This window comes from Balaenoptera ricei, chromosome 2 (genome assembly GCF_028023285.1).
Source record: "Balaenoptera ricei isolate mBalRic1 chromosome 2, mBalRic1.hap2, whole genome shotgun sequence".
NCBI classification, from domain to species: Eukaryota; Metazoa; Chordata; class Mammalia; order Artiodactyla; family Balaenopteridae; genus Balaenoptera; species Balaenoptera ricei.
In genome coordinates this window covers 97,230,005-97,254,815 of record NC_082640.1, presented here as the reverse complement: position 1 = coordinate 97,254,815, position 24,811 = coordinate 97,230,005, and the positions used below count along the sequence as shown (strand labels likewise).

Below are 24,811 nucleotides of genomic sequence, written 5' to 3'. Positions count from 1 at the left end.
GAGTTTCTAGGCATCACTTCTGCTTAAAAGATTAACGTGAGTGGGGACCAAAAGCCTCTTTGCTACTGCAATTTGAACTGCAAGCAGCTTACCTGAGAATGAGTATTTCACTAGGGCTAGGTTATGCTTCAAATCTTATCATCCCTTCCCTAAAAACTAATAAGGTTTTGCACTTATATGGTGCCTTTCATCAGCCCCAGGTAATATATGACACAATGCTGAACTCAGAGATGAGTAAATCATTAATTGTTCGTAGTGCCTCACATAAGCACTTTCAGATCGTCATGCATAAGGATTCAATCAAGCGCAATGACATCCATGCATATTTCTCTTTTATTCAGGTATAAAATGTGTGCAGTGACTTATAAATGACAAGTTTCTCATGAACACAATCAAAAGCATATTATCACCAAGATGACCTGGTACCACAAAGGTGGGAGATATTCTGCTCACAGATCACAGGACTTTTTATCAGAAAGATCAAGGAGTTCCAAGGAAGAAGAAAAGAATAAGAAGCATCTAAATATTCTTATTTAAGATCATTTCTGGGATTTATAGGTAATATCCTTAGGTCCATATTGTGAGCAATGACAAAATTAGTTTACACCTGTTTTTCTTCAACTCAGATTATAGTGCTTAAAAGTATTATCTTCCTGGGCTTCCCTGGTGGCGCAGTGGTTAAGAGTCTGCCTGCCAATGCAGGGGACACGGGTTCGAGCCCTGGTCTGGGAAGATCCCACATGCCGCGGAGCAACTAGGCCTGTGAGCCACAATTACTGAGCCTGCGCGTCTGGAGCCTGTGCTCCGCAACAGGAGAGGCCGCGACAGTGAGAGGCCCACACACCGCGATGAAGAGTGGCCCCCGCTCGCCGCAACTGGAGAAAGCCCTCGCACAGAAACGAAGACCCAACACAGCCAAAAATAAATAAATAAATAAATAAAAATATATAAAAACAAAAACAAAAAATAAAAGAAGGTATTTAAGAAAAAAACTTAAAAAAAAATAAAATAAATATTCTTATTTAGAAAAACACCTAAAACACTAGATTTTCCCCTTGTCAGTCTAGCATAGCATTTCTCAGGCACTTCTGCTTGCAAAGATAATACATTTCTTTTTTTTAAAGAAGGAAAGGTAATGTAGTAAAACAGAGTGAGATCTTGTAAGAAGTCCACCTCATTCGGTTCCTGGATCTTTGTTTACTTCAATCATAGAGTTAGAATTCATGCAGCAGAGAAGAAGCATGTGGCCACAGGGGCTGACTCAGAGAGTATCGAGGTGACTTGGCCTGGAAGGAGCGTGGAGGGACATTTAGAAAGGACAGGGGTGTGTCTGTTTCAGCGTGGGCCATAGTTATTTTCCTCGGTCTCATGTCTCTGGCTTCGGTAGAGAGAAGCTACAAGCAGAAAGACAATGCTTTACATTCAAAACGCCATCTCTGCCAAATTTGAGTCTGGTAAGTTGGCTTTGCTAGTTACCCTCCCTTTGAGCCCAGATTCATTCCTGCCCTTCCCAGCTTGTGTAACGTTCGTTGCGTCACACCACACCAGCCCTGGGAGTGCTGTAGCATCTCAGCAACAGTTAACATCAGAGCACATCCTCCACAGGCCCTCCCACAGATCAAAGACACCCCAAATCCCTCCCTGCAGGTTTCTCATAGGGTATGGCCCTCCTGGGGCCCACCGTCTCCCCCGCGGTTCCAACTGTGGGCTCCCGGGCAGCGTGGGCTACTGCTCCAGTGCTACTCTGGGCCTCCTGCCCATCGCCACCCCCTCTTCCATTCCGCTGCAGCAGGCACGGTGGAGGGAGCAGTGGGTGAGCCTTCCTCGCTCCACCCATGGGGAATTCCATTATTGGACTGTAAATACCACTGCTCTGCATCCTCAGTTTTTCAGGATTTGACAGAGACTCCAGGGATGCAGTTGTTTTCCTTGGCTCCTTGTTTATGACAGCCGTCCTCCCGCCACACCTCCTCCCCTACCGATTCAGGGCTGTCCTCTAACCTGGGGCTGAGCCTTAAACACTCCAAACTAAGTCCCCTTTTTCTGCCAATGACAGAAATCCACTTAATTAATTTAAACAAAAACAGAAATTTGCCATATTGTATTTCATTGTTCATATATGGTCTCACTGAACCCCAGGGCAGGGACACAGCAGGGCCTCAGGGATAGACCAAAACTTGTAACTGGAATGCCTTTGTGGCTGCCTCTCTGAGTCTTTCCTCTCCGTGCTTTTAAATACGTCCACATCACTCTTTCTCACCGCCGGCCAGCTTTCTCAGCTTCCCAGGTCACCTACAGCTCCTGCTAAGGCTGGAAGCTCTGAGTCCCAATTCCAAATTTTCAGAGAAGGAACCATGACCAACCCAGGTTGTCTAAGGGGCCCAACCCTGGACTAATCAGCTGTGACCAGCAGATCAAGACCACTTCATATAACCTGGTTATATGGGAGTCAGCAGAGTAGAGAGATAGTTTCCAGAAAGAATCTGAAAAAGAACATACATATATATGTATGTGTGTATATATATATATATATACACACACATATAACTGAATCACTTTGCTGTATACCTGAAACTAAGACGACATTGTAAATTAACTATATTTCAATTTTAAAAAATGGTTAAAAAAAAAAAGACAGCTTGCCACAAAAGTGGGTGCAGCATCTTTTAACACCTACTTAAAAAAAAAAAAAAGCAGAAACTAAGCAAACAGCTCTATCAGTGTGTAAAACTAGGTTGGCCTCCAACCAACTTTCGTATTTCAGCTTTTCCTCCCTGCAGATAGAGCTCCTTCCCCACGTTATACTTACAGTGGCACAGAGGCCATTGCTACCAGCGGACGCAGGAGGCTCGATCCAGGAGAGGAAGAGTTCAGCCCCAGTCCAGTCACTACTGCCCCATCAAGGTATCCTTGCCCCCTTCCCCACTTCCGTCAGCTGCCCGCATGCTTAGAGTGCAGTTACTCCTTGACAGGTTCACACCCTGCTATACACAGCTCTCTGTAGACAGCCTGAGCTGCACAGCACTTTGAGGTCAGGCCAATCTGCTGCTTCTTTTTTTCTTTTTTTTTTTTAATTGCCTTTTATTTTAGAATTATTTTATGCTTACAGAAGAGTTACGCACATAGCATAGAGAGTTCTGGTATACCCCATACCCACTTTCCCCTACTATTAACATTTGCACATTTGTCACAATTATGAACCAATATTGATGTATTACCATTAACTAAAATCCATACTTTATTTGTATTTCCTTATTTTTTTTTAAGTTTTTTTGATGTGGACCATTTTTAAAGTCTTGATTGAATTTGTTACAATATCACTTCTGTTTTATGTTTTGGTTTTTTTTTTTTTTGGCTGCGAGGCATGTGGAATCTTAGCTCCCCAACCAGGGATCAAACCCATACCTCCTGCATTGGAATGCAAAGTCTTAACCACTGGACCGCCAGGGAAGTCCCCAATCTGCTTCTGACATTGGTTTCATCACTTACCAGCTGAGGGTCATCATGATTTCGGATGCACGTAGCAGTGATCGGTAGCTTGCAGTAAGCAGCAGCCGTGAACAGCAGCTGGAAGCAAGACCTTCGTTCCCTGACCAGGAGTCCTAACTGCTAGACCACAGAGGCCTAAATCCCCAGTCCTTGCCTGCCTTGACAAGAAAGAATTCTGACAAGGAGGCGGAAGGCAAAGAGAAAAGTAAAACATTTACTGGAAAAGCAAAGTACCTGAGGAAAGACAAACGGGCGAACTCTGCGAGAGAGTCTTGAGAGTCGTGCCTTTGGGAAGTTTAAATCCTTTATAAGGGGGCAGTTTCCCGGGTCTTTGTCTTCCTTCTGGCCAATCGTCTTGTTTTGTCGCCCTGGCTAATTTGTCTCAGCACCCTCCCCTAGGTGCACATGCACCCCTCAGCCAAGATGGACTTCAAAGCAAAGGCATCTGGGAGGAAAGAAGCAAGACTTACTATGGCCTGGCGTCCCCTGACTTTTGACCCCCAAGGAGCCTTTCTGCGTATGTGTAGTGTCTCCCTTGCCCCAAGAGGGGGGATATGTGATCTCTTGATCCTTTACTCAAACAAGGTTTAGCTCTTCTTCATTCCTGCCATGCCTGTTATTTTAAGGCATCCACAAGAGACAAAGCCTGGCTATTTACCCTGTTTCTGTTACTTCCATTCTGGAGAACAAACAGGAGGCTGATGGTAAATGCCTAACCTGGAGCCCACCTATCTCCTGTCTCAGGAAATGCAAACAGTAGGCTAGCTGTAAGTGTCCGGCCTGAAGCCCACTTTTTCTCACCCCAAGAAATGTAAACAGGAGGCCAGTTGTAAATGCCTAGCCTGGAGCCCATCTATCTCCTGCCTCAATCAAGCCAGCTGTCTATCCTTTCTAAACCTCAGTTTCCTCATCTACAAATGGACACAAAAATGTCCATCTCAAAGGGTTGAATTGAACTAACCTATGCCATGCGGTCAAAACAGTGCCTGGTGAACTTTAGGTGCTCAATAGAAGGTTCCTCTTGTTATTTCTAATTGTTCTTGTTAATATTAACCTTTATAATAAAACCTATAAATGCCATTTTAAATAGGCAAACCATCTTCAGGTTGATTTCATAACTACAGACCCTATGCCATGTTCCAAAAGCATTGGATAGAACATTCTAATAAAGGAAATGGCTAAAATACAAAACAAAAGCACGTGGTAAATTTAAGGCCTTTTTGTTTTGTTTTTTGTTTGTATTTTCTGACACCTGTAGAAATCTCTTACTCAGAATTGTAAGAATGAAATAATAAAAAGTGCATAAAGCACTAAGCACTGCACCTAGATGAAGAACATACTCAACAAGTGATGATTGTTGTTTTTATTCCCATACCTAGTATGATTTTGATTACTATCATTATTATTAGTCCTAAGGGGAAAAGTGCTTAAACGTTCACTGACAAATCCTTTAAAGTGATCATTTCATTGAATACTATGCAAAGCTATGAAACCTCCTTTCCTAGTTAAGTTTGAAACTTAATGTATATGTGTGACATTAGATTTTAATCAATATGGACAGCTCAAAGTAATTTTTTAAAAAATTTTTAAATGGAAAGGGAATCATTGATTAACACAGCAAAGAGAAGAGTAGTTGCCCCGGGGAAGCAGCAGCTTTTCTGGTGGTTATTGCTCGCTGTAGCGCCTGCTAACTTTCACACTGCTTTCTTGCTCAGAGGACTTTCTAAGCTTCTGTTAGAAACAAGTGCCTTAAAACCTCAAGACAAAATATATCACTTCCCACCACACCTGGAGCAGCCTATCTTGGGTGTCTGTGACCTAGATTCACCATAACATGAGAGCCAAGAGAGAATGTTGGCTTTTAAAACATGGGACGCCTGCCCCCACTCTGGGCTTCAACCTGGATCTCTAGGCTGATTTGGAATGAGTTCTAAGGTGATCCACTGGGAAGGGGTTCTGGTTCAAGAAAAAGGTGGGAACATGGCAAGAGGGGAAGAGGAAAGAGGGAGTACCTAGTATGGACCCTACTGCAAAAATAATCCCCTCTGCATATAAAATCCACAAGCTGGTGGCAGTCATTACAGTTCTCGGCCAGAGCCTGCAAGAGATATCTTCTTTAGTCAGGCATGAGGGAAACACTGCCTCTTGGGTGCTGCTAGATTTGTTCTCTGGGTTAGATATTGATTTTTCCTTCAGCGGAATAGCAAAGGCACGAGAGCATGAAGGATTGAGAGGTGGGTTCCCTTCCCCCATCCCGGGCTCAGAGTGATGAGTCAAAGCAACTATGAGCCACTCCTTATCTTTCACATGCAAGGAGACATTGAGCCCTGGACTCGCCGCTGGTTAGAGATAGCTGTGCGAATGAGTGTGCTATGAGGCTCTCGGAGAAATAGGCTTTTCCCCTTCTCTTATCATTCTGTCCCCAGTCACATCCTGTCTATTTAGGGTGTTGATAACCATATTAAAATCATCCCCATACAATTTCAATATCGATGAAAGCACAGTTATATTTGGATGTGATTTTTCCTTCCCAAGCAGAAAACTGTTGTCTTCTTCATTTCCTTAAGTTTCTCAAGAATTCTGCAAATTGTTAAGCATATTTATTAAAAGATTTTTTTTTCCTATCAGAGAGACTCATCTATACAAAGCAAAGGTTTGGGCTGGGCAATCCAGTGATTTGGCCTCTTTGATGGGGAGAAATTGCTTCTGTGTAAGAACTAATACCCACCTGGTTTCAAACCTCAGATTTTTACAGTAGTTTGAAACAAGTGTGGTTATTGGTTGGTTTGATAAGCAATAAAAGTAAACATTGCAAAATGGAACAGTGAAGAACCTTCGTAAACCTCTACATTTGTCTTTTTTAATGAAAAATATTCATACCAAAAGTAAGATGTAAACATCCACGTAAAAAAAATGAATCTAGACACAGACATCATTCACAAAAATTAACTCAAAACAGACCACAGACCTAAATGTAAAATGCAAAACTGTAAAACTCCTAGAACACATAGGAAAAAATCTAGACAACCTTGGGTATGGCGATGACTTTTTAGATACAACAACAAAAGCACAATCCATGAAAGAAATAATTGATAAGCTGGACTTCATTAAAATTAAAAACTTCTGCTCTGCACCAGACACTGTCAAGAGAATGAGAAGACAAGCCACAGACTGGGACAAAATATTTGCAAAAGATACATCTGATAAAGGACTGTTATCTAAAAAATAAAAAGAACTCTTAAAACTGAACAATAACAAAACAAACAATCCAATTTAAAAATAGGCAAAAGTCCTGAATAGACACCTCCCCAAAGAAGATATACAGATGGCAAATAAGCATATGAAAAGATGTTCCATATCATATGTCATCAGGGAAATGCAAATTAAAACAACAACAAGATACCACCACACACCAAAATCCAGAACACTGACGACACTAAGTCCTGGCAAGGACGTGGAGCAACAGGAACTCTCATTCTTTGCTTATGGGAAGGCAAAATGGTACAACCACTGTGGAAGACAGTTTGGCAATTTCATACAAAACTAAGCATATTTTTACCATATGATACAGCAATCATGCTTCTTGGTATTTACCTAAATGACTTGAAAACTTATGTGCACACTAAAACCTGCACACAGTTGTTTATAGCAGCTTTATTTATAATTGCCAAAATTTGGAAGCAACCAAGAGGTCCTTCAAATGGATAAATAAACTGTGGTACATCCAGACAATGGGATATTATTCAGCGCTAAAAAGAAATGAGCTATCAAAACATAAAAAGACATGGAGGAACCTTAAATGCATATTACTAAGTGAAAGAAGCCAATCTGAAAGGGTTACATACTGTATGATTCTAACTATATAATTTTCTGGAAAGGCAAAACTACAGGAACTATAAAAAGATCAGTGGTTTCCAGGGGTTAGGGTGAAAGGAGGGATGAATAGAGCACAGAAGATTATTAGGGCAGTGAAACTATTCTGCATGATTCTATAAAAGTGGATACATGTCGTCATATTCTCCCAAACCCCTAGAATGCAAAATACTGAGAGTGAACCCTAGGATAAACTATGGACTCTGGATGATAATGATGTTGTCAATGTAGGTATACCTGTTGTTACAAATGTACCACTCTGTGTGGGATACCAATAGCAGGGGAGGCTGGGTGTACTGTGCCATCCCCACTTCGGTACACACAGTTCTGCTTCAGGTCCAAGAGCCATGTGCAGGACGTACCTTCTCTCTCTCAGGTCCTCATTTACAATAAAGAAACAATAATTCCCACCCCATCCACTGCCCGCCTTCCCTTTATAGGCATTTTGAAAAGAAAAGTTATGGAATACAATCGGTTACATTGTATATTATAAAAGTTAAGTGCATTAATGTAAACCCATCTGTGAAATACTGTTCCATAAGAACTTAGCCTTATATTCCAAATCAAGTTGCTTTGGGTGAAGCTCATTCTTTAACGGCCTTTTCTTGCTAATAGTACATAATCCCAGGTTTTATCTCCCAAACTGCTTTCTCATGTGTGCCACCACGGCCAATACTTCAGGCTGTTGATACTGTTATTGTTGTTATAAATTGGTAAAAATTATTGAGCACCTGTTACCTGGCAAGCGCTATGTGACACAGTTATATACGTTATCTCATTAGTCCTTACAACACCGTCACAACAATGTTCAATGTTGCAGAGACTGAACCTCCAAAATGTTAGTTAAAAGACCTAAGGTCCCAAGTGCTGAGTAAATGCAGCAGCCAGAATTTACACCAGTTTGCCTAAATTCCCTAATCATTAGGCTGTACTTGAATCAAATGGGGAATCACTGACTTCCGAACTGCCCAAGGAGAAGAATGTCACTTCATTGGCTAAAACCTAAAAGGCTGTCGTAGGTTTTCCTTTTTCCTACAGTTGCCTGAAGTCTCTGCTTAGAAATACATAGAACACAGAGGCAGAGAGGCAACATGTTTCAAAGAGCCCTCAGACGTGCTGTGTGCCTTTTAGACGGTGCAATTTCTACTTTTAAGGACACCTTCATCTAAAACTTCCTCCAGTGCTCAGATTTCTCTCTGTGTGTGTTTATGCGTGCACACACAGTGAAATACTATTCCCAAAATTTTATCTGCAAAGAGCTGCCATGTAATGCAAGCTGACAGGCGAGGGAAGGAGGCATAATCACCAGCTATCTATGCATTTTTTTTAACCACCCAAATAGGGCTATCATAAGAACTGGGATTAATCCTGGCACCCAAATCTACAGAGGGAACTTTCTTTCCTCAGGAGATACCTTAAAATCAGGACACTGTCCAACGTCAGAAGGAAATCTCCCCCAGAATATTAGAAAACCATTGCAGCGTGGAGCCTCAGTCTGATCAAATGTAATGCCCCTCTATTCCCAGCTCCCCTTTTGAACAGTGGCATTTGTCTGATTTTCTTTCCCTTTCCATTTGTTTTCCTGTCAAAGGGCTCACTCTCCGCTCCCCTACTCCACGGCACCACCTGACTGAATTCCACTCAGGGCTCCTGGTGGTCCTGTTCTCCAAGCCAACTTGAGGGATCCCTTTTGCCTGTTTCATACCATCCATCTCTCTGGGCAACTGAAATTGTGCTGCAAAATGTAGCGCTACTTCTTGAGACCTCATTAACACCAGCTCCAAGGGAACGGGGCTTCGACAGAGGAGACATTAAGCATCTAAATAGCACACTGAGACAGCAAAGACTTCAAGAGCATGGCAGACAAGTGATAGAAATCAAGTAACTGATCTAAAAAGCCAGGCAGTACACAAAGAGCCAAGGGAAGCTTTTCAATTTATATTTCATGTTGATATTACATTTGTTTCCACATAGCAAGGATAGGTCCCAAAAATAGAGAGATGGCAGAGAGTTTGTGTGCCTCTTGGGGTCCCTAGATTCAGCTGAACTGAAGCCAGAAATAATATCGTAAAACTAATTTAGCCATCCATCACACCAATAGGGCTCCTCAGCCATGAGACAGACTAGATAATTGTATGTTTCCTACAATTTCTGACACTCGCCAGACTTTGGAATCCAAGGTTCAGCCTTGCTTTTATCTTAGCCACATCAGCTGTTCTGCCAAATGAGAACTCTTGGTTTCACTGTTAATTTTTTGTAATGTGTGTGAATAGATGTGTGATCCGAAATTTATTTCGGGAGACACTTGAGAAAATTGGGTATATCTCCATAAGGACTCAGGGGAGCCAATGGACAGACAGCATAAGAGGTTGGGGAAATCTTTCTGCCTTAACAACAGATGAGACAGAAACACAAACAATTGGATGGGTTGGGGTAAGGCTAACACAGCATCAGTGACTACACAGGGCAGAACTGCAGAGGATCTTTAGTCCAACCTCCTCACTTACAGGTAAAGTCCCAGGGTAAAGCAATTGCCCTGAGATGGTACCACTGGCATAGACTTTAAGAACCTGTGGCTTGATCACCTTGTATGCTTGATCACCAAGAACATTTGACTTTGGGGTCCATTAATTAATTTAGATTGTTCTGATAAAATGACTTAGATTTTCTATCTTCACAATTAACTTTCTGTTCAATTTCTTTTGCTTGAAGAAAAAATGAGGTAGACAGGTAGCTGTGACAAAGCAATGTGTATTTAGAAGTGCCATCTGCTGAAACTTAGTATCTTAGTACAACAATGTTTATTTTGCTTATGAGTCTGCAATAGGGGCAGGAATTGGCAGGGTCAGCTTATCTCTGCTCCATTAGGCATAAGCTGGGATGGCTTGAGGCTGGGGGCTGGAATCATTAGAAGGCTTGGCAATTGGTGCTGGTTGTTAGCTGGGACCTTAGCCAAAGCTATTTGCTGGAACATCTACATGTGGCCTCTCCATGTGGCCCGAGCTTTCTCACAACATGATAGCTGGGTTCCGATGGTAAGTATTCCTAAAGAGAGAGAAAGAGCTAGACAGAAAAATGTCACCTTGCATTGGCCGAACCTAAGAAGTCATGCAGCATCATTTCTACAACATTCTACTTGTTGAGGCAATCACAAAGGCTTAAAAATTTAAAGGGGAGAGAAAATGGACTTCTCTGGATTGGGGAGTGGCAAGATTCTGGACAGGCCATTTCTAGATAAGGATATACTGCTGTAGCCATATTTTGAAACTACAATCTGCCGTACTTGGTTAGGTTACTTGATTCTTTTGAGCCTCAGTTTCTTTACCTGCAGACTTAGGATAATAACACTTCACAGAGTTCTCAGAAAGGTTACAGGTAGTGTACGCTATGTGTGTACATGCAGTAGATGCTCAATACCAGTTCTCAGTCCAGGTTAGGGGTCAGATGCAGAGAGGCAGAAATGGTCTATTGCTCCTTCAATGGTTGCTGACACACCTGCACCTGGACAAGGAATGATGCTTGTTATAACTAGGATAAGACAAAAGGCCAAATCGCCCATCCTTCAGGCTCTTCCCACTTATCCTGAGAACATTTCAGGAGCATCTCATCTTGAGAAGGTATCAGCTCAGTTCTGGAATGAAGACAGTTAATTTCTCCCACATTACTGTATCTATGTTAGACCTTTTAGACTGAGGGTAAACAAGTAAGTAAAAATGATGAGTTAAATGCTGGGGCTTAGAAGGAATGTTAATCTCATTTTCGATTGTTTACTTATGTGAGGAAAAAAAGCTCTTTACAAAAGCTCTGACAGAAGGACTGGCTGCTGGGATTATTCCCAGAATCTGACATGCTCTCTAAATAAGTTTGAGCCTGGGGTATTATTGTGGTTCACAGCAAACCAGTTTAAAACATTTAAAACACAAAAATCTGATGCGATAAACCTAATTCAGATTCACAAATATCACATAAGAAAATCCATAGATTTTAAAGACAAGTCCATAATCCTTGGGGGGGGGGGGTCACATGAGTTACCTATAAGGTGCGAATGAAATCTGAACAGATGAGGTCTTCTGAATAAGACAATGGGTGTGACAAACCTGCCCTTCTGGGAAATCACCTCATTTCTAACCCAACTTAGTGGTGCAGTTTCATGGGAGCCTCCCTCAGCTGTAGCAGGAGTTTTCTCTGAGTCCAACTTCCCACCCCTTCCATAAGGAACGAGAAAGAAAAGCAAAACAAATGGGTGAAAATGCACTCTATCTCACGATAGTATTCATGAGGAGACTCCCCACAAAGAAGCTCTTCAAAAGGGAGAGATGAAAGGGGGTCCGACTTTGCGCTAGCATTTGAGCTGGCATTTGCAGCATTACCGTGTGACTCGGAGCAGGGCATGAGAAGCCCTTTGATGGCCAAAGAACAGTTGCACCTCTGTCGGAGCGGTCCTCATGACTCACGTGGCTTAGCAGCAAAGGAAGGATAAGAGCAGATGTGAGGGGGAAGATCACAGCAGAGGGAAAGTTACTTGACTATGAACCAAAAAGAGGAAAAAAAAGAACACAAAAGGAGGGGGAGCGTGAGGAAAAAGGAGAAGAAAAAAGTGTTTGGTATACTCTGGCAGAGCACCTGTAGTCTTTACAGGCAACAGCACATCCAGGAGGGAATGAGTCATTCCTTCTTAATCATGAAACTGAACAACCTTGCCCAGAAAATGTCTCAATGGCAGCAAACGCCTTCCTTCTCTGCCAGCTTCATGCAGTGGAAGTTTGATCTATATTGGAGAGTGTGGGAAACTTATGTATTTTTCTTGAAAACATGAACACTTTAATAGCAATTACAGTGTGCCAGGTATTCTGCTAACTCCTTTGCAAACATGAACTCACTTCATCCTCTCCGCAGTCTAAGAGGCCGATAAGGAAACCGACATCCTTGTTTCTTTCAGTTAACCATCACGGTTGTCACCATCTCCATCCGTCACCACCACATTAACAACTATTATCTGTGCGTCAGGTGCTTCTTACATAATCTTACATACCTCATCATTTCAGTCCTTTCAACAACCCTGTACTAGGGGCACTATTTTTATTCCCACTTTTCAATGAAACGAAAATATTAAGATTTCACGATGTCTTAGAACTGTTCACATACATAGAGTGATAAGGCTAATGGGCAGCAGGTCTGAGGAAAGAACCCAATTCAGCCTGTCCTCAAAGCCAGTGCCCAAACCACCGTGACTCTCAGCCAGGAACCCACGAAGCAATAGACACCCCTTGCCACTTCTCACACGTTAGGTGCTGTGAGGCACTCTGGTCTCAAGGAATTCAGTCAGAGCCATAAATTCCTGCTATTTCCACTCTCTGGTGGGTGGGTTACCAGAAACCAGGCATTGAGTCATAAAACATTAGAGCTTCCCCTCTCCACTCCACCCGCATTATACCCACACAGAAACTGAGGTCCACGGCATTAAAATCAGAATCAAAATTCAAATCTTGTGACTTCAATCTACCACCGCCTTTCAAGAAACTCCTGGCTCAGAAAAATGGAACTATACTTATCGAGTCAATTTTTTGCCAGATATTTTCATTTTACCCAGATGAAGAAGCACAGGACATAGGTCTGGAACATGAATTTATTTGTACTTTCACTGCTAACATGACTAGGGACCTTCTTCTGTCCCATTTTCTAAATGGTATGGAAAGAGAGTCTTAGTCTATCCTCTTTGGATAAAACCCACATGCTGAAATGACTTCTGCAAACTCCAGAAGTGTACTTAACGTCATTAAAATTAATTCAGAATTATAAGAAAAGTCTGCTTGAAAATGTTTGTCAATTATTTTGTTTTCAGATAACAGATAACCACAAAGCAAATCCAAGAAGGAGGCTTACATTTTTTAGTAGCAATCCCAAATGTGGCCACAATCAATTCACTAATTCCTCTGCAGTTTTATTCATTTGTTTATTAAAAAGAAAACAAAACATTTACTTTGTACTACTGATACCCTGTGTAGTGACAGGCAGTGAGAGACACACAAGGACAAGACAGATTTCTAGCCTATAGGAGCTCTCTATATCACAGGGGGAACAGACATGTCTACAAAGAAAATTCAACAGAGCATCCTTACAGCAAGTTAATCAAAGACCTTTATACACAGAAACCCTAAGAACAGGGATGTAAACAAAGATGGAGTTCAAAGATGTCTTTATAATTCCATCAGTTGGATAATAATCAAATGACCATTTACCAAAATGATTTGAAATTGCAGAATCCCCTGATCTGCCTTCAGAATTAATGCTCAGATAATGAATGCTCAGTTCCTTCAGATGTCTAATTACTGAAGGGCCTTACTTTCCAAAAGAGAGCCTATACAAACTTGGGAAGTGACATGGAATATTAATGAGATGTGATCTTGCGAGGTCATATAATTCAGACTCCATCCTCAGGCAAGACCCTTATATTTAAAAACCTCAGGGAGAGAAGCTTGACAACCTTCTTTATTGACAGTTTTGACAACCCTCAGGTCTGCAGTGGTAGCTCTTAAAGTATGTCCCTCCACCATGGCCTCTAGGGTCCCTCATGGAAACTTGATAAGAGAAAGGCCTGTATTTATCCTGCATCTGGGACTGAGGTTCTTGGTCCCCTCAAGTCCAGAGGATTATCTGACTGCAAATGGAAGGACTGGAGACTGTGAGGCCAAAACCAGGGCTAAGGAAACATCGTATGTGTTCCATGGGGGAGGGGAGATGGAGCTGGGTCCCTGGGGTTGGTGACAGTAGATGAATCGTAACATTCAGTAATAACTAACATCTGGATAAAGCTTACACATATACAAATTTCTTTAACATACACCATCATCTGGTTTCCAAAGGAAGGTGCAATAACAGCCATGTAATGTGGATTACCATCCCATTTTACTGAATGGAAAATGAGACTCAGAGGATTTAAGTTACTAAGTGGTAGATATGAGAATACTATTACTACTCTACTGCTATTCCTGATGATAGTAATAATGCTGATAATACTAATGAACATGTATATGTTCCAGCCACTTTGCCTGAAATATTTCATCTAATCTTCATAATGGCCCAGCAAAGTAGACAGTACAGAAGTGAAACTGGGATTTTAAAAGATTAAGTGATTTGCCTGTGGTGAAAAGTGGTGAAATGAAATTCAAACCTAGGTAATTTGACACCTAAGCCCATGCTCCTGCTATATTCATGACCATTTTAGAAAATAACCACCACTTCTACCAGAAGAGGGATTCAAAACCCTAATAAATCCCTGCCCAAGAATTCCTGACATGTGTTTTAACCCACTCTGACAGTGATAAAACCCACATCTCCCTGTGTCCGGGACATTGCCATCTCTACTCACCCATCTTTCCCTCCCCTCTGAGAATCCCAGCATTGCCCTTACCTCCTCATGCATTAACAGTGAGCTGGGTTGATATTACCCCTTCCCACCAGCAGGACACAAAGAATTGAACTGAGAGAGTGGGCTGCAATTCTTTTGCCTTGAGCAGCAGGCAAGACCCTCAATGAATAATACAGGACCATTGGTAATTTTCCTTACAAAACACTTCCTCATCTAGGATTCTTTAAAATTTTTAGTTTTATAGAGGAGATGTCTGATGAGATATAGACATGAAGAGGCTAAACACTTGCCCAAAGTCACAAAAGAGAACAGGGACTTAAACTTAGGTCTCCTGGGTTTAACTGGCGAACAAGTCGATTCAATAAGTATTCATGGAAGGGCCACTATGACCCAGGCCTTGCATTTAGTTCCCTAAAGCTCACAAGGAGATTCATTCATTTATTTAAAAAACCCTTTCTGAGTAGCTAGAAGATGCCAGGCACTGCTAGGGCCACTGAAGATATAACAGGAGACAAAACAGGGCTGCTGCTTTCCTGAAGTTAACATGCTAATGGGGGAAGACAACAAACATATAAACAATGAAATAAATGCATGTCATATGCCTATAATTACAGGGAGGAAAGCAAAGCATGGTAGTGTGGATAGGGAGTACGAAGGGGATGGGGGAACTGACTGCCTTATGCAGGGTGATGGCCTAAATATAAGCAGGACCTGAGAGAAGGGAGGCTATGAGCTATGCAGGGATCTGCAGAAGGGGTGTCTCAGGCAGAGGGAAGATTGAGTGCAAAGGCCTAGAGGTGAGTGTGTGTCGGCATTTCCAAGAAAGAGCACAAAGGCTACTCTGATGGGAGTGGAATGAGAAAGGAGAATATCTGTAGAAGGTGAAGTCAGGTGTGGAGGCCAGACTAGGAGGAGCCTTGTAGGCTCTTGCAAGGACTCTGGCTTTACTCTGAATAAGCGGAGTAGCCAAAAGAAGGTGGAACAGAGAAGGCACATGACCTAATTTACATCCTAAGTTCTGGATGCACAGAGTCAATGGTGGCTGATGGCCTGGCACTCCACCGTCTCTTTCTCCTCTCATCCAAACTTCTCATTGCCCAGAGCACAGGATAGCCTGGATTCCCTAATCAAGTCCAGGCCCCAGGACATGATGGAGAAAGAAAAGAATCATTTCTATTCCTAGCCTGAACAACTCTGACTCTTCAACATAAGGACCAAAACTGAAGATGATATTCTAGTCAAGGTTTAACCATGCTTTAGAATTTCTAGATATACCCAATATCATGCTAGCCTTTTTTGACAAAGAGATTTGGCTAGATTACATTCCCATGCCTTGTTTGTCCATTATTTATCTTTAGCTCTTTTTTTTTTTTTTTAATGTAGTCACAATGGAGTGACCCATCTTGTATTTATAGCCGGTCCCTATTAAATTTTATTGTTCATTTATGGCCACTTGTACAACTAGCCAAGGTCTTGGTCTAAGCTGACTGATTTCTAAAACTGCATCCGAAACCCCTAGCCTGAAGTCATCTGTGCAGTCAATGGGCGTATAGGCCTTATAAATCAGCATAAAAATTCCCATGGATTTTTTTAATCTATGGTGGATGAAAGATGACCACAAATTTTTCCCTGCTCCTCTCAATGAAAGGTGAGTCTACTTCTCTCTCCTTGAACCTGCATTGGCCCTGTGTCTTGCTTTGACAGCAGAATGCATGGAATGATGCAGAAGTAATGCTCTGAAACTTCTGAGCCCAGGCCTTAAAAGAACTGTCAGCATCAGCTTGTCTCTTTTGGAAGTCAGCTGCAGAAGTGGTAAAGAGGCCTGGGCTAGATTACTGAATCCTGAGACAGCATGTGGAGAGGGACTCTCAGAGGATGATACACCATCCTGGACATTATGGCCTCAGTGGAGCTCCCAGCTAAATGCAGCCCCCTGAGTGACCTCAGCTACACCCTGCGGAACAGAAGAACCACCCAGCTGATCTCAATCAACCCACAGAATTGTCAAAAGTAAGAAACTGTTGTTGTTGTAAGGCACTAAGTTCGGGGGGCAGCTTGTTACACGGCAACAGAAAACCAAAAAGCCATCCTTGACTTGGATGCTCACAGGAGGAGAAATGGTAGGAAGGAGAGGATAGAGGAAGAACTGGCTGGCCTGACAATTACACTGCAATTCAGTTCTTAATTTTCTTTTTTTCTTTCTTGAAAAATGAAATGAACTCTTACTAGTGGTTTCCTAACTTTGGTCCTCAAGCCAGTGCTAATAGAACAGAATTATCTGGGAAAGTTGGTTAAAACACCAATTTCTGAACCTTTCCCTTGGGAATTTAGATTCAGAAGGTCTGAGATGGGGCCCAGAAATCTGTATTCTTCCAAAAGTCTTCAAGTGATTTTGAGCATACAGATTTGGGAATCTTGGCTTTAGACTGTGCACTTCTTGAGGGCTGGAAGTAGGCTTATCCATCTATCCCATTGGCCTGGTAGAGTGTCTGACATATATAGGAACGACATTCATGTTTAGGGAATGGATGAATAAATGAAAGAATGAATGAATGAATGAATCAGAAGAGAACAGGAATATCTATAGGTATCTTGACATCCCAACAGAACACAGATATTCTTTTGCACCCAGTGTTGATGACAGCACTACTGCCTGTATCTCATTCTTCCCTCCTCTTTGTTATGACTGCTACCCAGTTAGGAATCTTGTCAGGATGAGAAGAGTGTGTAGCCAGTTTGGCAGTGGGGTGGTAGGTGACAGATGGAAAAGAGATACGGCATTAGGGCAATGCATGTATGCACAAAAACAAAACAAAGCACCACATACACACACACACACACAAACTTGCCACAGGCCTTGAGCTATCTGTCTCACTAAAAATAGCCCCTGAAAACTGGAAAATAAATTCTCATTTTCTCTCCTTACTTCCCTAGGCAATTCTACTTTCTTTGGGAAGATGTCCAAATTCAAGGACACTGGCAGTTTAGGGAGCTTGGAGGAAAAAGAAGTAGAGAAAGGGCAGAGGGGTGTTTGACAGAGAAGAGCACAGAAAGCCCAGGACACTTGTGGAGATGGAGGGACCACAGGGATAATATCTCGGCCAACGTGATTTGCTTGCTTTTTCCACCAAATTCTGTTCCTGTCATGCTGAGGAAACTCAATCTCAGGCCTTCGAGATCTGCATTTTAAAAAACCTGAGAACCAGAAAGCCTTCCTCTCCCACTTAGGCTTTCAATCTTCTCTGAATACAAAAGACTAAAAAAAAAAAAAGTAAGGATCTTGAAAAACAGTCCCAAACAATGTCCAGTAGGCTAATTCATTCTGATCCACACCTACTCAAATTACATTGGTAACTTTGTTCTCTGACTGCTTTACTTACCAAATGAAAGGGCAAGTTTTCTAGGTACAGGGAGCAAACAAACACAAAGGACCCATGCAAAAAATGATCCAACTTGAAATTTTTTAAATGAACCAAATTGAAACCAAAAAAATGAAGCAAGCTGAAACACATTTTATAGAATTTTAAATGTCCAGCAAGGAATGTGACTGCTGTTTTCTATTTTCAAGACTTCAGATTTAAGAAAATCTACTCAAAACTTTGACATCAAGCACCAAAATTTATATTACACAAGACATACACATTTATAGCAGAAAAATAAGAATATAAAGATAAGCAAAAAGAGAAAAACTTCCATGATCCTACCATCTAAAAATAAGTATTGCTAACATTCTAGATTTATCTATCCAGATTATTATATCTATAGCTATATTTACAAAAATGTGACACTATACTTACCTTTTTTCACTCAATAAAAAACCTTAACAACTTACTAGGCTAATTTAGATATGCATTATCATCATTAATGACAGTATAGTATAGTAGTTGAAATATATATATATATGTATTTTTACAAACTCTTATTATACTTACAGCACCAGAGTAAAAAAGTATATATATCATATATATTTTTTCATGTTTTCTAAAGATAAATTGCTATCAATAGCATTATTGGGTCAAAGCTTTTGATAAATATTGTCAAATAGCACCTTGAAAAATTGGTGCTTCTCAACCCTCTCACTAGCTATATGACAGTGGCCATGTCCTTACTCTCACCATTCCAGGACAGCAGCCTTCTTACTCTTGGCTTAAGGGTCAAAAGAAAAATGTTTTCTCCTTGTTTGCATTCTTTGTTTTCTCCTCACTTGTGAGATTGTGAAGTTGAAGCTCTTCTCATATGTTTATTAGTCATTCTTCTTCAGCTTTACCTTGGACTCTTGAATGTTCCATTGGAGTATTCACATATCCAATATTGATTCGTAACAAACCTTTTTAAAGTAGGGATAGTCACCTTTTGCCTTTGATGACACAGATGTTTTTCCTAGGTTGTCATTGTTTTTTACATTTGTTTATAGCACAGCGAGTTTGAACACAGTGGGTTGGGTTCAAATCTTGGCTTTTCTGTGTCCTCATTTTGTGAACTTGGGTACATTTCTTGACTTTTCTAGTTCTCAGTTTCCTCACTGATAAAATAGGGGACATAATAGTGCCCTATGATAGGGCTAGATGGCAATTCATACCAAGTCCTGATAACAGTAACTGGCACATAATAAGCTTTCAGTCAATACTAGATTTGTGAATTATAGTAGGTTTATTACCATGAAATGTTAATCTTATTTGGAGTTCATATTTTTCTTTTATAGATTCTGCCTTTGACATCATGCTTAGAAAGTCCTTTTCCACTTTCACTATTACATTTTTTTCTAGTACTATTAAGTTTTCTTTTTCACATTGAGATGGACTTGAATCCATTTAACATTAACTTTAGTGTAAGGTATGAGTTAGGGAATCTAACTTCATTTTTGTCCCAATAACATTTTTTTTTTAATTTTATTTTTTTATTTTTGGCTGCGTTGGGTCTTCGTTGTTGCGCGGGGGCTTTCTCTAGTTGCAGTGAGGGGAGGCTACTCTTTGTTGCAGTGCGAGGGTTTCTCATTGCGGTGGCTTCTCTTGTTGTGGAGCACGGGCTCTAGATCGCAGGCTCAGTAGTTGTGGCGCATGGGCTTAGTTGCTCCGCGGCATGTGGGATCTTCCCAGACCAGGGCTCGAACCCGTGTCACCTGCACTGGCAGGTGGATTCCTAACCACTGCGCCACCAGGGAAGCCCTGTCCCAATACCATTTATTGAGTAATCATTCATTCCTAATACAGCGAGAAGCCACATTTTATGAACAAAAGGTCTGGTTCTGGTCTTGTATTTTTGTTCCACTGACTAATCTATCTATGCCTATGCTAATAATTTGCTCTTTTCACCATTGTAGGTTGCTTCGTAGTACTGTGGACTGTATCTTATGGGGCAAGACTTCCCACATAACTCTTCTTTGTTAAAATTGTATGAAGTCTTCTATCACATTTATTATTTCAGATAAACTTTACAGACAGGACTTTTGTCCAATTTCCTCCATGTGGTGGATGCTGTAACGAGCCACCAAGATCCTCCTTCAGAAATACTTATTCTTCCAGCTTCTGGGAGGGCTGCCAGAAGATGGCCCTCAGCTGTGAGCCCTGAGCTGAAGAAAACTGTCACACCTTTGAGGAGGCCTCCTTCCAGAAGTAGCCTGCATTTGATGACTGACTGACTGGGGGTGAGGAGTGCATTATAAACACCAGCTGCCTAGTCCCAACTTGGTATAACTGAGGATTCAACGTAGTGCCAGGGCTCCCCATGGCGACAGGGGAAACCTTCTTTGGGACTGCTCTGCAGACCAACTTCTCCCCCTGTCCAGCCCTGCTTCTCCCCACCCCCCCCTTTCCAGAGTCCACAAGCACTCCCAAACAAATGCCCTGCATGCTAACCTCAGGCTCAATCAGCTTCCTGGAAAGCCCAATCTGCAAAACATCCTCTGTGAAATGTAAAATTACTGGGGTTTGAATGAGAATGACATTACATCTCATGATTAATTTGACAGAATCAACATTTTTACAATATTGTCTTCTCATTGTATCCTTCCCCATTTGTTTCCATTTTTCTTACATTCTCAAAAAATGGTTTGAAGTTTTCTTCACACAGGTCTTGGAATCTCTTTTGAAGTTTATTCCTATGGTTTTTTTGTATTTGCCATTGATATTAGTGAGACCCAGTATTTTTTTCTTCTTTGTAGTAGGAAATGAATTTGCAATTGCAGACACTCTTATAGAAGAAATTACATTTATTTTGTATGACTTCAAAGGCCAGAACAATTGGATTTTGACCTATCCCTCACACCTTATACAAAAATAACTCAAAATGGATCAAAGATACAAATGTAAAATGTAAAACTATACAGCCTTTAGAAGGAAACATAGGAAAAAATCTTTAGGCAAAAAATTCATGGATATTACTCCAAAAGCACTATCCATTAGGAAAAAATGATAAATTGGGCTTTATCAAAATTGTAAAATTTTGCTCTACAAAAGACACTGTTAAGATAATGGAAAGACAAGTTATAGACTGGAGGAAATATTTCTAATATATAACATCAAAGGACCTGTACCCAGAATGAATAAAAAACTCTCAAAACTCAACAGTAATAATATAAACAACACAATTTTAAAATGGGCAGGGCTTCCCTGGTGGCACAGTGGTTAAGAATCCGCCTGCCAATGCAGGAGGACACGGGTTCAAGCCCTGGTCCAGAAAGATCCCACATGCCGCAGAGCAACTAAGCCCCTGCGCCACAACTACTGAGCCTGCGCTCTAGAGCCCGTGCTCTGCAACAAGAGAAGCCACCACAATGAGAAGCCCGCACACGGCAACGAAGAGTAGCCCCAGCTCACCGCAACTAGAGAAAGCCCGATGCAGCAGGGAAGACCCATCGCAGCCAACAGATTAAAAAAATAAATAAATTTATTTGAAAAAAATGGGCAAAAGAACTGAATAGACACTTCAACAAAAAGAACATATGGAAAACAAATAAGCAATATGAAAACATGTTCAACATCATTAACCATTAAGGAAAAGCAAATTAAAACCATATGAGATACCATTACACATCTATTAAAATGATTCCAAAAAAATACTAACAATACCAAGTATTGGAAAAGATTCACAGGAAACTAAATTTCTGATGTATTACTGTGGGAATGTAAAATGATATGGTACTTTGGAAAACAATTTGCTGTTCTTTATAAAGTTAAACATATATATACCATATAATGCAGAAATACCACTCTAAGGTATTTAGCCTACAGAAATGAAAACTCATGTTCACCCAAAAACCTGTTTAAATGAATTTTTATCACAGTTCTATTCATAATCACTGAAAAGTAGTTTTATGTTGGTTTGCAAACTGGCCTCATACACAGAGGGCAGGGAGAGACGGAAGAAAGAGGCAGATCACTCCCAATTGGTAGGTGACAGGCCTAATAATCAAGGAAACTCAAATACAAGGCTTGTCTTGGGTGGCCACAAGATAAGTAGATCTCCACACCCACCTGCCAGCATCTTAAAAGTTTATATAGAGGCCTTAATTGGATTCAGTCACACATACTGTCCAGATGGTCTCAACAGCTCCCACTGTGGGAACGGTTGGCAAAACATACATTCCAAGGACAGGAGAGGAGAGGGGGTGAGGAGCTGCTGATTACCCAGGTCCAGCTCTTGGGTTAACTAGTGGTCACATCCTCTCGATTACCTCCTCCAACAAATTAACCCAGTGCCTTCCAATGGGTGAATGGATAAACAAACAGGGGTATATCCATATAATGGAATATGACTCAGCAATAAAATGTCATGAACTATTGAAATACACAGCAATTCTGATGAATCTTAAAGGCATCATACTGAGCAAAAGAAATCAGTCTCAAAAGGCCACTTACTGTACCATCCCACTTATATGACATCAGGAAAAGGCAAACCTGTAGGGATAGAAAATAGATTGGTGGTTGCCAGGGTTTGGGGGTGGAGGAAGGGCTAGCACAAAGAAATTTCATGGGATGCTGAAACTGTTTTGGATCCTGATTGTGATGATATTTACATGAATGTATACATTTACCATATATTCATTTAAAAATTAATTTTTAATGTATTCAATTTATTCAGGAAATATTTAAATGTCTTCTCTCTTTCAGACACTGATTTGGACTCCAGCCCTCAAGGTGCTGAAAAACAACAGACAAGAGACTGGAACATAAATAATTCCAATACACTGTGTTCATTTGGGTGACAGGAGGCTGAGGGAACATGTGGCAGGAGACTGTAACTCCACACTGAGCATGATTTGGGCAAGGAATGTACCCTGGAAAAAAATGACTGGAAAATTAATTAAGAGTTTTCTAGTTTGGAAAAGCAAGTGGGTGAAAAATATTAGAGGACATTCCAAATGAAGTAAGCAAGATAATGAAACTGAGGCTTGGAGAGGATGAGTACCCTGCCCAAATTTCTGTAAATCCGGAAATATTCTAAAATTAAAAGTTTATTTAAAAAAATAAAAAAAAAAAAAAAAAAAAGGAAGGATGACTCAAAAAAAAGGAACCTAAAAGCCCAGACGGCAGACCTGAGAGCCATGGAGAGTTATTCCCAGGCCTTTACACTGAATCAAGGAATAACTGACATTTGACCAGCTGGATTCCAGAATTGCTATTTCTGAAATACCAGTGACTTTTTGTGCCATCCAATTACCCCCTCTTTGGGCAGGAATGTCCATAGCAGTCACCCTATGCCTGTCTCCCAATTGTATGTTGGCTGTGGGAAGCAGACAAGTTGTTTCTTTAGTTTCATAAGCGAAGAGGAGCTGAACTTCAGTTGAGGCTTTAGTTGCGGCATACAGGATCTTTTAGTTGCAGCATGCAGGTTCTAAAGATCCCGCATGACGCAACTAAAGATCCCACGTGCCACAACTAAAACCTGGTGCAGCCAAATAAACAAATGAATGAAAAAAAAAAAAGAGGGGAGGAGAGCTTCAAGATGGCAGAAGACTAAGACGTGGAGATCACCTTACTCACCACAGATACATCAGAAACAAATCTACAGGAGAAGAGGAACCAAGATGGTGGAGTAGAAGGACGTGCTCTCGCTCCCTCTTGCGAGAACACCAGAATCACAACTAGCTGCTGGACAATCATCGACAGGAAGACACTGAAACTCACCAAAAAAGATACCCCACATCCAAAGACAAAGAAGAAGCCACAATGAGACGGTAGGAGGGGCTCAATCAGAGTAAAATCAAATCCCATAACTGGTGGGTGGGTGACTCACAGATTGGCGGACACTTATACCACAGAAGTCCACCCACTGGAGTGAAGGTTCTGAGCCCGACATCAGGCTTCCAAAACTAAGGGTCCGGAAACGGGAGGAGGAATTCATAGAGAATCAGACTTTGAAGCCTAGTGGGAATTGATCGCAGGACTTCGACAGGACTGGGGGAAACAGAGACCCCACTCTTGGAGGGCACACACAAAGTAGTGTGTACATCGGGACCCAGGGGAAGGAGCAGTGACCCCAGGGGAGACCGAAACAGACCTACCTGCTAGTGTTGGAGGGTCTCCTGCAGAGGCGGGGGGTGGCTCTGTTTCACCGTGGGGACAAGGACACTGGCAGCAGAAGTTCTGGGAAGTACTCCTTGGTGTGAGCCCTCCCAGAGTCTGTCATTAGCCCCACTAAAGAGCCCAGGTAGTTTCCAGTGTTGGGTTGCCTCAGGCCAAACAACCAACAGGGAGGGAACCCAGCCCCACCCATCAACAGTCAAGTGGATTAAACATTTACTGAGCTCTGCCCACCAGAGCAACAGTCAGCTCTACCCACCACCAGCCCCTCCCATCAAGCCTCTAAGATAGCCTCATCCACCAGAGGGCAGACACCAGAAGCAAGAAGAACTACAATCATGCAGCCTGTGGAACAAAAACCACATTCACAGAAAGATAGACAAGATGAAAAGGAAGAGGTCTATATACCAGATGAAGGACCAAGATAAAACCCCAGAAAAACAACTAAATGAAGTGGAGATAGGCAACCTTCCAGAAAAAGAATTCAGAATAATGATAGTGAAGATGATCCAGGACCTTGGAAAAAGAATGGAGGCAAAGATCGAGAAGATGCAAGAAA

At 41.5% G+C, this 24,811-nt stretch overlaps 1 long non-coding RNA gene across 1 annotated transcript in view; it reads right to left on the bottom strand.

Annotated features, from left to right (window-relative positions):
* The window catches only part of LOC132360469 (uncharacterized), a 122,739-nt gene extending 98,385 nt beyond the window's left edge, over nt 1–24,354 (bottom strand). Inside the window, exons 1-2 of the long non-coding RNA XR_009501111.1 lie at nt 24,234–24,354; nt 22,588–22,626 (exon numbers count right to left, since the gene is read on the bottom strand). This is a non-coding gene — a long non-coding RNA (uncharacterized LOC132360469). The remainder of the gene's footprint in view (nt 1–22,587; nt 22,627–24,233) is intronic.
* Between the last annotated feature and the right edge of the window lie 457 nt (nt 24,355–24,811).